Source organism: Microtus oregoni, unplaced genomic scaffold, assembly GCF_018167655.1.
Source record: "Microtus oregoni isolate MIOR12 unplaced genomic scaffold, Mior012 000052F_ref0000163, whole genome shotgun sequence".
Classification (NCBI taxonomy): domain Eukaryota; kingdom Metazoa; phylum Chordata; class Mammalia; order Rodentia; family Cricetidae; genus Microtus; species Microtus oregoni.
In genome coordinates, this window is record NW_024543828.1 from 12,425,939 (window position 1) to 12,437,856 (window position 11,918).

Below are 11,918 nucleotides of genomic sequence, written 5' to 3' on the forward strand. Positions count from 1 at the left end.
TCTTAAAGAGACAGAACACATCATTACACTGGGCATGTCAACGTTGTGTTTTACATTTGGAGCCTTCCTCCTACCCTTGAAATACACATTTCTGTGCATTCATCTTGTGTGCAGGGAAGAAGACAAACTTTCCGCTTGTTTCTAGGGATCTTTTTGTCAATACTGTGAAACTTGGTAACTAGAATATCTTATTGTGTACAAACAGTTCTCTGTCTTTTCATTATTCTAGCTGCTCCTTGTCTCATTGCAGTGAAGAGAATTCACAGTGCCAGGTTGAATGTAAGAGTTTGATACCCTAATGGCCGTGTATGGGCAAATGCGTTTTCTAAATCACTGATTTTGAGTATCTTTAGAAACTAAGATTACAATGCTGGGTGTGGTGGTGCACACCTTTAATCCCCTTACTGGGAGGCAGAGGCAGGCAGATCTCTGTGAGTTCAATGCCAGTCTGGTGTACAAAGAGTGATCCAGGACAGCCAGGGCTCTTACACAGAGAAACCCTGTCTCAAAAGATGAAAAAAAAAGTACTATTTTAAACTTTCATATACCTAACTTTTTGATTCAGTCTCAATCTGTAGCCATACTTGCCTGGAACTCACTATGTAACCTAGGCTGGTCTTACTTTTGTGTTATTATTTTAATTGTATTTATAATGAACAAACGCCAAACACATTAAAAATGTGTGTATGTACATGCATGCTAGCAGGGAAATACACCTGCACGTGCTTGTGTAGCTGCATATGTTTGTCCTGTGCAGAAGCAAGAAGTTGTCTATCTATCTCAGCACTAGAATCACTTATGGGTGTTTGCTAGGTGCGGCTGGCATGTTACACAGTCTTGGGATCTTAACTCTGGCAGGTGGATGGATCTCTGTGAGTTCAAGGTGTGGTGGCACATACCTTTAATCCCAACCCTTGGGAGGCAGCGGCCAGTGGATCTCTGTGAATTCAAGGTGTGGTAGAACACATCTTTAATCCCAACAGGTGGAGGCAGTGAGGCGGGTGGATCTCTGTGAGTTCAAGGACAATCTGTTCTACAGAGTGAGTGCCAGGACAGCCAGATACACAGAGAAACCTGGTCTCAAAAAACCAAAAATTAAAAAGAAAAAGAAAAAAAATAGAGTTTAAAATAAAGCCACGTAAAGATGGAGAATACACAGAGTCTTGATACTATATGTTATTGTGTTACGGCTGCTAAACGACATTTGATTATAAATGTTGCTGAATTAATCCAACCTATGTATTTTGAAAATGCCTTGACTTTATAATATAAGTCAAAATATATGTTACTTTGGAGAAGAGGCTTTGCTTTTGTTTAGACAGGAAATGAGAGGCTCTGGATTCATTCTGGGTTAAGAAAACTCAGGTTTGATCAAAGAAGACCTCCTGAGAAATCCAGATGGCCCAGATGTCTGAGTTCTACATCTAGAACAGATTCAAAACTGCTGGCTGAGATGATCAAGCCTCACAGGATACTCCAGTCAGGACTTGCTCATAATTCTAAATGTTCTTTAGGTACCCATAAGATTATCAGTGCCACCAGTCAGCAGGAAGTAGAAAAACTATGCCCACATTCTCAAAAAATGGATATTTTTCTTTGTTTAGAGTGTTGGATACATGTTGTTATGGATAATGGTCAGGAAGAAAGCTAAACAAGGGACATTAGATTCAGAATTCTTGTTTTGAAAAAAAAAGTGTGTGTGGGTGAATGCTGTGGGACAATGGTCTTGTACTTTGTAAAGATTTGTCACTTGTATTTTAATAAAATGCTGATTGGCCAGTAGCCAGGCAGGAAGTATAGGCAGGGTGACAAGAACAGGAGAATTCTGGGAAGAGGAAAGGCTGAGTCTACAGTTGTCACCCAGAAACAGAGGAAGCAAGATGAGCATGCCTCACTGATGAAAGGTACCAAGCCACACAGCTAACACAGACAAAAATATAAGTTATAAAAATTAATAAGAAAAGCTTGAGCCACTAGGCCAACCAGTTTATAATTAATGTAGACCTCTGTGTGTTTCTTTGGTACTGAATGACCGTGGGACCAGGTGGGACAGAAAATCTCGATCAACAAACTCCATTTTTAATTATTGATGTCTTCATGATTGTACACCAAGTGCTCCTAACTGCTAAGCAAGCTCTCCAGTCCCTAGCAAAATAATTCTTTCAAGGAGTGTTTGCATATAAACTTCAACTTACCCTCAACTGTTTTCATTCATTACAGCCCCAGATTTCTCAGTCTACAACATTAGACTGGGATACTGGTGCCTAGGCATGAAAATATAAAACACCAGAAGAATACATGAATTTGAATCATGGTTATAGATATAAAAACTTCAAACAGGCCAGAATTTTTAGAGGAGGTAATAGAAAAAGTAGGCATGGTAGTGCATGCTTACTATCCTGGAACTTGGAGGGCTGAGGTAGGATGAAGCCCAGCATGGCCTACACAGTGAGTTCAAGTCCAGCCTGGAGCATATAGTAAGAACTTGCCTAAATCTCTGAGGTTTAGATTGATAATAAGGATAGTTATTACATTTTTCAAGGCTAGTTTCTTTTGGGCGATAGAAATTAAGTCTAGGGATATGGTGTTAGTTAACTGAAACATAAATGTTATAGGTATATTGCTCTTCCTGCTAGATTGGCACCTTTATTATAAAACTCCCTTCCTAACCCTATAGTTTTTTATGGGTGACTGCAAAGTTCAGTCTAATATAACCCTCCTTATCAATGGGGTCTTCCAGGGAGCCTCTGAACAGATCAGATAATAACTATCTGAGGGACTTAGACTTCCTCCTTCATTTGACAACAAGCAGAACTGCCACCTGTTTTCTCAAATTCCTCCTTTCATTTCCTGACAAACATAAGCATTTGAGTTATTTTTATGACCCTAAAATGCTGATTGAAATGATTTGCCAGTAGTTTTACTGATATTTTGGAGGTGAGAATTATTTGTGGCTTTTCCTCTGCCATTTTTAGCTTGTCAGGCTTTGATGAAAGAATGGACAGTTAAAATAATACTGCAGCAATTTTAGACATCAATCTCTCCTGGACTCACTGTCCTTGTTCCTTAATTGTTTCTTGAGTTAAGTGGCTAAACTATTTTATCAATGTTGTTTCCCCTGTAACATGGAGAATTTTGACCAGCAAGGAGAAATACCTTATAAAATGTTACAACAACTTAGTAATTATATATAATATAATTATATATAATATATAATTTCTAAATTATATATATAATATGATACCAAAAAGATATACACACACATATATATCCACATATATGTAAATGATGTGCATGTTCTTCTGTATGTTGTGAATATATTTTATTATCATTGGTTAATAAAGAAGCTGATTTGGCCAACAGCCAGGCATAATAGAGCCAGGCAGGAAATCCAAGCAACGTTAAAGGGAGAAAGGAGGAGGAGTTTGGGAGACACCAGCAGCAGCTGGAAAAACAAGATGTGAGGTAACAAACCAAGAGCCTCGTGGTAAAATACAGACTATTAGAAATGGGTTGATTTAAGTTTTAAGAACTAGTTAATAATAAGCTTGAGGTATATATATATATATGCATGCATGTGACAACATTGGAAAAAGAGTCCATGAATTTGAAAGAGAGAAAGGAGGCATTAAGTGGGGAGGAAAGGCAAGGAAGAAATATAACTATATTATCTCAAAAATAGAAGAAAAACTAAAAAAATAAAACATATACTGTTCCTGACATTAATATAACAATTTTAGCTTTTTTGGGGGGTACAGTTTTGCACATTTTAATGTAATTTATTATTTTATTTTTGAATTGCATATGATAATTATGTATTTAAGGGATATACATGATAGTTCAGTCTTTTTTCACACTTTTTAAAGTTAGTTTTTTAAGAATTTAATAGTGATTATGTACTACTGTACTTACGTCATGACCATTCCTTTTTCTCCCACAATTCCCTCTCAAGTTCATGATCTCTTCTTCTGCAATTAATATTGTTATGTGTGTGTATTTAAAATGTATTATTTTCCACACTGTAGTCATATTTCATTTGTATTTTAATAAATAAAGTTTGCCTGAAGATCAGAAGGCAAAACAGTCACACTGGTCAGCCATACAAACCAGGCAGTGGCGCTACACACACACCTTTAATCCCAGCAGCCACACTAGTTAGCCATAGAGGCCAGGTGGTGGTGCACACCTTTAATCCCAGCACTAGAGAGGAATATAAGGTGGGATGGCTCAGTGGTTGTTGTCTGTTCTTCAGAGAATGAAAGTTCAATTCCCAGCACCCACATCCCACAGCTCTCTGTAACTCAGTCCTAAAGGGATCTGATGCTTTTTTATGGCCTCTGTGGGCGCTGCACACATGTGGTGTACAGACATATGTAGGCAAACCACCTATGTGTTTTGCCTGCATGAGGGTGTTGGGTCCCCTGGAACTGGAGTTGCAGACAGCCGTGAGCTGCCATGTGGGTGCTGGGAATTGAACTGGGGTCCTTTGGACTAACGGCCAGTGCTCTTAATTGCTGAGCCATCTCTCCAGCCCTACATATAACATTCTTAAGAAAGAAAAATCCAGTCAGCTAATGTTTATGTTTTTATTGATAATTTAGCTCATTCAAATTTAATGCAACTAGGGTATGGGAAAAAGGCTCAGGGGTTAGCTCTTAAAGAGGACCCAGGTTTGAGTTCTAGTATCCACAGGGTGACTCACAAGTGATCTGGCGCCCTCTTCTGGCCTCCTGGGGCAACAGGCATGCACCTGGTATTGGGACAAAACAGTCATTCACCTAAAATAAAATCAAATGAAGTTAATGTGATTACCAATAAGATAAAATGTAAAGTTGGGTAGTGGTGGTGCACGCCTTTAATCCCAGCACTCAGGAGGCAGAGGCAGGCAGATGTCTGTGAGTTCGAGGACAGCCTGGTCTACAAGAGCTAGTTCCAGGACAGGCTCCAAAGCTACAGAGAAACCCTGTCTCGGAAAACAAACAAAAGATAGGATGTATAGTATTCATTTTGATATTTTCTGTATTTTATGTCTTCTGTGTCTTATATCCTCAATACTTTATTGCCTTTAATTTTATTTATTTTTTAATATATGTATCTTCCTACTCCCCTTTATAAAATGATTTATTTATTTATTATGTATACAGTGTTCTGACTGCATATCATAAAAGGGCACCAGATCCCATTACAGATGGTTGTGAGTCACCATGTGGTTGCTGGGAATTGAACTCAGGACCTCTGGAAATCTCTTAAGTTCTGAGCCATCTCTCCAGCCCCCTGTCTTTTATTTTAAACAGGTGCTTTCCTGGCACACGGTTTCACTTTATTTTGTGTGTATGTGTTTGTGTCTGTGCATGTACATGTGCAGACTGCAGAACAAATTTGAATGTCATCCCTCAGGAGATATCCATTTTATTTATTTCTGTGTGTGTGTGTGTGTGTGTGTGTGTGTGTGCATATGCGCGTGTGTGTTGTATGCATGTGTATATGGGTGAGTGTGCTTGCCTGTATATGTGTACGTAGAGACCACAGATTGACATGGAATATCTTCTTCCATTGCCTTACTTCTAATTATTTTAGAAAAGGTCTCACACTAAACCTAGAGCTCGCAGTTTCTTGGCTGGATCAGCTACAAGCTAACTGCCCTTCCAGGATCCATTTGTCTCCAGCCATCCCCACCCTACCCGTCAGTGCCTGGGTTACACATTTGCCAGCACATCCAGCTTTTCACATGAGTGCTGGGGATCTGAACTCGTGTCTTTGTGCTTGTACCCGCTCAGCCACCTCCTCAGCCCACACTTTGCTTTTGAAATTGGGTCACTCACTTGTAGAAGCTCACTGAAGAGGTTAGGCTGGCTTATCGGTGAGCCCCAGAGATTATCCTGTTTTTGCCTTCCCAGTGCTGATATCACTGGCATGTATGCACCTGAGTCAGGCTTTTTACAACGGGTTCTAGGGATTCAGTTTATTGTCTCATGCCTGTGCCGCAAACACTCTACTAAATGAATTATTTTCCTGGTAATGTGGTATTATCTTTTGTTTTTTAATTACTTTTAGATAGAGTCTCACTATGAAGTTATGAAGTGCACACACACACACCTGCCTATTGAGTCCAGTTTTTGTTTTTTAATTTTTAGATAGAGTCTCACTATGAAGTGCACACACACACACACACACCCCTACACCTACTATTGAGTCCATTTAGTGTTGCTTGCATATACATGTGTCTACAGTTGAGCACTTTGGGACTGATCACCTATAAGAGAGCTCATCCCTGGAGAAACCGTTTCTCTCCGCAGCCACTGATCGCCTGCAGCTCTTCATCTAGGGGTGAGACCTCTGAAATTCTGGCCGTCCATGTTGGCATCTCAACTGGTGTTGTCATTATGCAGGTCTTTGTCTAGGCAACCATACCGCTGAGATTCCATGTTGGCTCTGCTTCCCTGTTCTGTCTGGAAGACGCTAGCAGCAGCTGCCCTGGTACTCTCTGGCTCTTAAAAATCTTTCCACCTCCTCTTCGGAGATGTTCCCTGAGCCTTAGGTTTACCCGTTGCCTTGGAGATGTACTAATCAGGGTTGGGCTCCCCACAATTGTCATTTATTCTTTATATTTTTACCAGATGTAGGGCTTGTTTTTGTTTTGTTTTTATAAAAAAAAACCTGTAGTTTTAGGCCAGTTTTTCAGTGTGTACCCTGGAGATTACAATTAATGTCTTAATTTAAAACAAATTAGTTTAATGTATATCCTAGCTTCAAGAGTATACTAAAACTTGCATTACTTTACAGCTTCCCAAGACCCTATGTGTGTCCTCTTCATAATGGTGATCTTAAAATAGTAACATTTGTAGCTTGGGATCCAAGAGTGTTGAGTGGAAAAGTGGGTAAAACTGTAACGTCTTTCATGGTCTCATCTCCGAACACAGAGTCACATCAGCCACATTCTTTTTGTAGCAATCTCAAAGGTGCCCATATCCAAAGGCAAGGGCCATTAACTGTGCGTGTTGATGGAAACCCAGCTAAGAGTTTCCAGAAAGGCTTGCTAACTGTCACAACAGGTTAAGAAATCAAGCGTTGGCGCCTTTGCCAAGGTCATTTGCTTGGTAAACACAGAACCTCTCAGTACTAATAACACTTTTCTTTGTCTGAAAAGTGAAGGAATTGGGATAGGAAGTACAGACTTCCCTTTCTTGTCCCCTGGTGCATACATAGGCATGCGGGTTGTGTGTGTGTGTGTGTGTGTGTGTGTGTGTGTGTAGCACCATGTAAATAGCATCTTAAGATGAGAGACTCCAACTCTGCCAGGATGAGCTGTCTCTGAAGACAGTGTCCTTTCACTCCCAATTAAGACGGGGGGGGGGACTTGATTTCTTCTATTTTCACAGAGGGAGGGAATCTTATGGGGAAATACATAGCTAAAGAAATATATAGAGCCGGGCAGTGGTGGTGCACGCCTTTAATCCCAGCACTTGGGAGGCAGAGGCAGGCGGATCTCTGTGAGTTTGAGGCCAGCCTGGTCTACAAGAGCTAGTTCCAGGACAGGCTCCAAAACCACAGAGAAACACTGTCTCGAAACCCCCCCCCCCAAAAAAAAAGAAATATATAGAGTGTATTTTCTTTTCTTTCTTTCTTTTTGGTTTTTCATGACAGAATTTCTCTGTGTAGTCCTGGCTGTCCTGGAACTCATCTGTAGACCAGGCTGGCCTCAAACTCAGCAAAGGTCCGCCTATCTCTGCCTCCTTAGTGCTGGGATTAAAGGCATGTGCCACCACCACCCAGAAGAATGTATTTTAAAAATAAGGGAAAATAGCTTTCTCCAAGGGCCAACAGGTAGGTTTTGATTATAAAAAAGACCTTCAAATTTTGAGGCAATCTCCAGTAATTCATAATTCATGCATTAGGGCACAGAGTAGTGCATATGGCTCAGTAGCTGCTTCTCTTTCCAAGGACCCAGGTTCGACCCCCAGCACCCATCCAGAAGTTCACAACTGCCTGTAACACCAGTTCCAGGAGATTCAATGCCCTCTCCTGACATCTATGATTGCATGCACAAACATGGTATGCATATACGCTTAGACACACACATAAATATCCTTTGAAATGTATTAAATATAAATTTTTAAAATATAAAAATCGCAATATTTTAACGTCTTAATATAGTTAGGAAATGTGAAATTAGTTTTGTCTAGATCTTTGAGAAGGCCTGCCTAACAGTGTAAGCTGGAAAAGGCTTGAAAAGAGGTAACCTATAGCGCTGAGCGGAGAAAGGCATCTGGTCCCTTACGAAAACTAGGTGGGTAAGTGCCTAGTGGGGGACTGAGAAAACAGGTTCCCGAGCTGACAGGCTGAGAGTTGAATTCTCTCCCATTGCATTACACCTGTGATACAGATGACTACAGAAGCAGCATCAGGCCCGGGCGGGGGGTGTTGGTTTTTGTTTGTTTGGTTTTTGGTTTTTCGAGGCAGGGTTTCTCTGTAGCTTTGGTGCCTGTTCCGGAACTAGCTCTTGTAGAGCCAGGCCTGCCTCTGCCTCTTGAGTGCTGGGATTAAAGGCATACGCCACCACTGCCCGGCTGTTTTTTGTTTGTTTGTTTGTTTTTTTAAAAGCATATTTAGGCCAGGCCAGGAGGCAAGCACCGACAGAGGGTAATGGGCTGCAACTTGTGCAGTTTCTGGAAGAGCCCAACCCTGGTTTCCAGCAAACGCTAAGGAAGGAGGCACCTTGTGGTGACCAGTAGTGAACTGTTTGCCTATTTGTAGTCCTGGGTGAACAAACTGGCAAGCAAAGAAAGAAGCCCTGCTGCTTAGGAGGCTAGGGCTGTGGAAAACCGTTAAGGGACTCCGGTGCGTTCTGGCTGCTCTCAGGAGAGGCAAGGAGGGGATCTTGGGGGTGAATCTTCTGAGCCTGCTTGGAGAGGCCATACTACTCCTAGTTGGTTTACTCTTGGCTTACTCAGACTGTTACCCACATTGTAACATGATTTCACAGGACATTACAAAAGTTCCCCTGAAGCAAGGGAAGGTGGTGTGCAGGGAGACAGAATTGGGAGCAACCCACTCTCTATGCTCCTCTTCCTTCACAAGAACGGGGAGGAAGATACTAAAGCAGTGGAGAGGCCAGGACTCTAAATACTGTGTTCACAAATGAAACCTTAGCTTCTATAGTTTTTAGGATGCTTAACAAATTTTATAAATACAAGTCTTTTTAAATTGAGGTTTAAAAGCAGCAATGAAATGAAACCATTTTTTCAACTGCAATAAAGCAAAACCAAAAATGAACATGAAAATAGCAACACTTGGGCTAAAAGGGGGGGAATTATAATGAAAACTATAACAACTTTATAATCAAGAAAAATTATGTGTAAAAATTATAGAATGTGACCAAAGCCATACTTAAGAGAAAACCCATAATCTCAAATGTTTTTATTATTACATTAGAAAGAAATAAAGTACAATATGCTTGATTTTACTAATGCTAATACTGTGTAGGGCCTGAACAAAATATATTTCAGTCTTCATAGTATTTATCAGGTGAGTGCTGTTTATCACCTTTATGATAGGAGGTAGGTCCTGTATATGCCCCAATCAGGCACACGCATGCAGTGTACCAACAGTGCAGCCTGTTTCCAAGAACTACTTCACATGCCTCTTGATTTTATGCCACAAACGTTTATTAATGGTTATTATTCTACACAGGGCACAGTAAGTAACAAAAATTCCACAATGTTTTCTACCCTGTATAAATCTACTCACAATAAAGACAAAGGAGGGGATACAGTTTATAGTACGATTGCCACTGGTCCGGCTAGCTAACCACAGCACTAGGGTTGCAGTCAGAAAAGCGAGTCCAACTTGGGATGGGCACAGAGAAGTCTATTGGGGCGCTTGTTGTCCCCGCTTAGGGAAGCAGCTCTAAATTGTTCAAATGATTATTCAAGTCAAGAGAATCAAAAAGAGCATACACATTTCCATTTTATTAAAATAGTGTATAAATACAGAGCGGTTGGGCACATCCATTCTAAGGCACTGTTCTGGTTTAAATGCAATTCCACAAGAGAGAAAGAGAAGCCACTACATTCTGTATTTTTTAATCTCTACATTCAGACTCCTCTAATTTTAATCCCAGAATTATTAGCAGCATCATACAGGGACCTGGATGCCAAGAATTAAAGACACATCCTGGCTCTGGCACTTTATATGATTTGGCACTTAATTATAAGCTCTCTTGTATTTTCTCCATTTTTTCCCAACTCTTGTTTAACTAGAGATATTATAAAGTTTTATGAGCCTTACACATGAATTATGTTTTGTTACTAGCTTCAATTAAGACTAGAACAGGACAAGTTAGGCACATAATACATACCCGCCAAATACTTACATATCACTTCAAAGAACTTGAATGCAATGAAGAGATACATTTTCCTTAGTTCTACTTTAAAGATGACTGTGCATCTTCATAAAGGGAATATACTTGAATGTCCCATTTCATGTATCTAATAACAAGGACTAAGCTCAACGAGTATTTTCACATATCAATAGCTTCAATTGATAATGACTTTCTTCCTTACTATGAGACTTGAGTTGTTACTATGATTACATTTAGAACACTTATATAAGTAGCAACTCTGTATGTGTATGTATGTGTTTGTGTGTGTGATTATGAGTAAAATTCAAAAAAGATCAAGAATCACTAGGTAATTCATAACTTATGTGACGTAGTGACTGTCATCTCTGAAAATGATGTGTAAGTATAAAATTCAGAGGCTGCAAATCATTAAGTAACCCACAAATTATGTCACTTAGTGATCTTAATGTCCTTGAAATGATGTGTGTATAATACAAAAGATGTATATTTTCAAATGATTTTTCCTAAAATCCTTGAAATTGGAAATAACTAGGTTTAGAGCTACGGGACTACACTGATAGCTACAGACATACTGGTTTAAGGCAGTGTGTCCCAAGGGATACCTGCAGAATAGTCCTGCAAGCTATTACTACGAGTACATGACAAAGGTTCAGGGGTCAAATAAGTTTGGAAAGCACCGAGCTACAAGAGGTGCCTTAGCCTCCTTTACTAAACTACGCCCTTTCCAAGAGTCTCATATGCTGATGAGCATCATGAATCTAGGAAGGACAAAAGCTAGAAGCAGTTTCCACAAAGATTTGCAGAACGAAGTTTTCTATGACACATACTTAGGGAGACACTGAATAGAGAATGAACACAGTTTCAAAAGCACTGAAATAAACGTGAGAGAATACCAAAGCAGAACGAAAAGCCACGATACTTGTTCTTCAGTCCATCCAGATAAAGAGAGATTCTACTTGTACAACTTCAACTGTGAGTTACTTCTGCTAGACCTAGCAGTCAGAAGCACAGAACTCCACTGGAGTCCCCATTACCCCAGATGGCCAGCTAAGCAGAGCAGCAAACCCCGCAAAAGTCCGAGCTCAATGTCACAGCTCTAAGCATAAGACTGGAAAGGGAAACAAGCTTGCTCCTTCGGCCAATGGCATTCTCTCCCTAATCCTCCTGAAACGTTTGTATTGTTAGACAAAATTCACTGCCTCATTTCTTGTCACACGAGGCATGTCTATCTGAGTGGCCACTCTCACACAGCTGCCTTCAGCAACTCCGGAGGGGAGAGGTGTGGCAGTGGGACGGCAGACGCTGTGCTTCCATTACGCTGGTCCTATCTCTAAACGACTGCCACCATGTCTATGCTTTGTGCTTATCATACAGTTAACTGCCTTGGAATCAAAACTTTCCATTGCAATTAAACAACAGAAAAAAGACAGAATGTATGAAATTCGGAAAAACTGCAAGGATAGGTAGTCACTCTAGAACTCCTACACCTTGAAAGATGGGCTTTAAAAACAGCACCATCAAACCTGTACTTATAAGTTCAGACAAAAGGCTTCTAAGA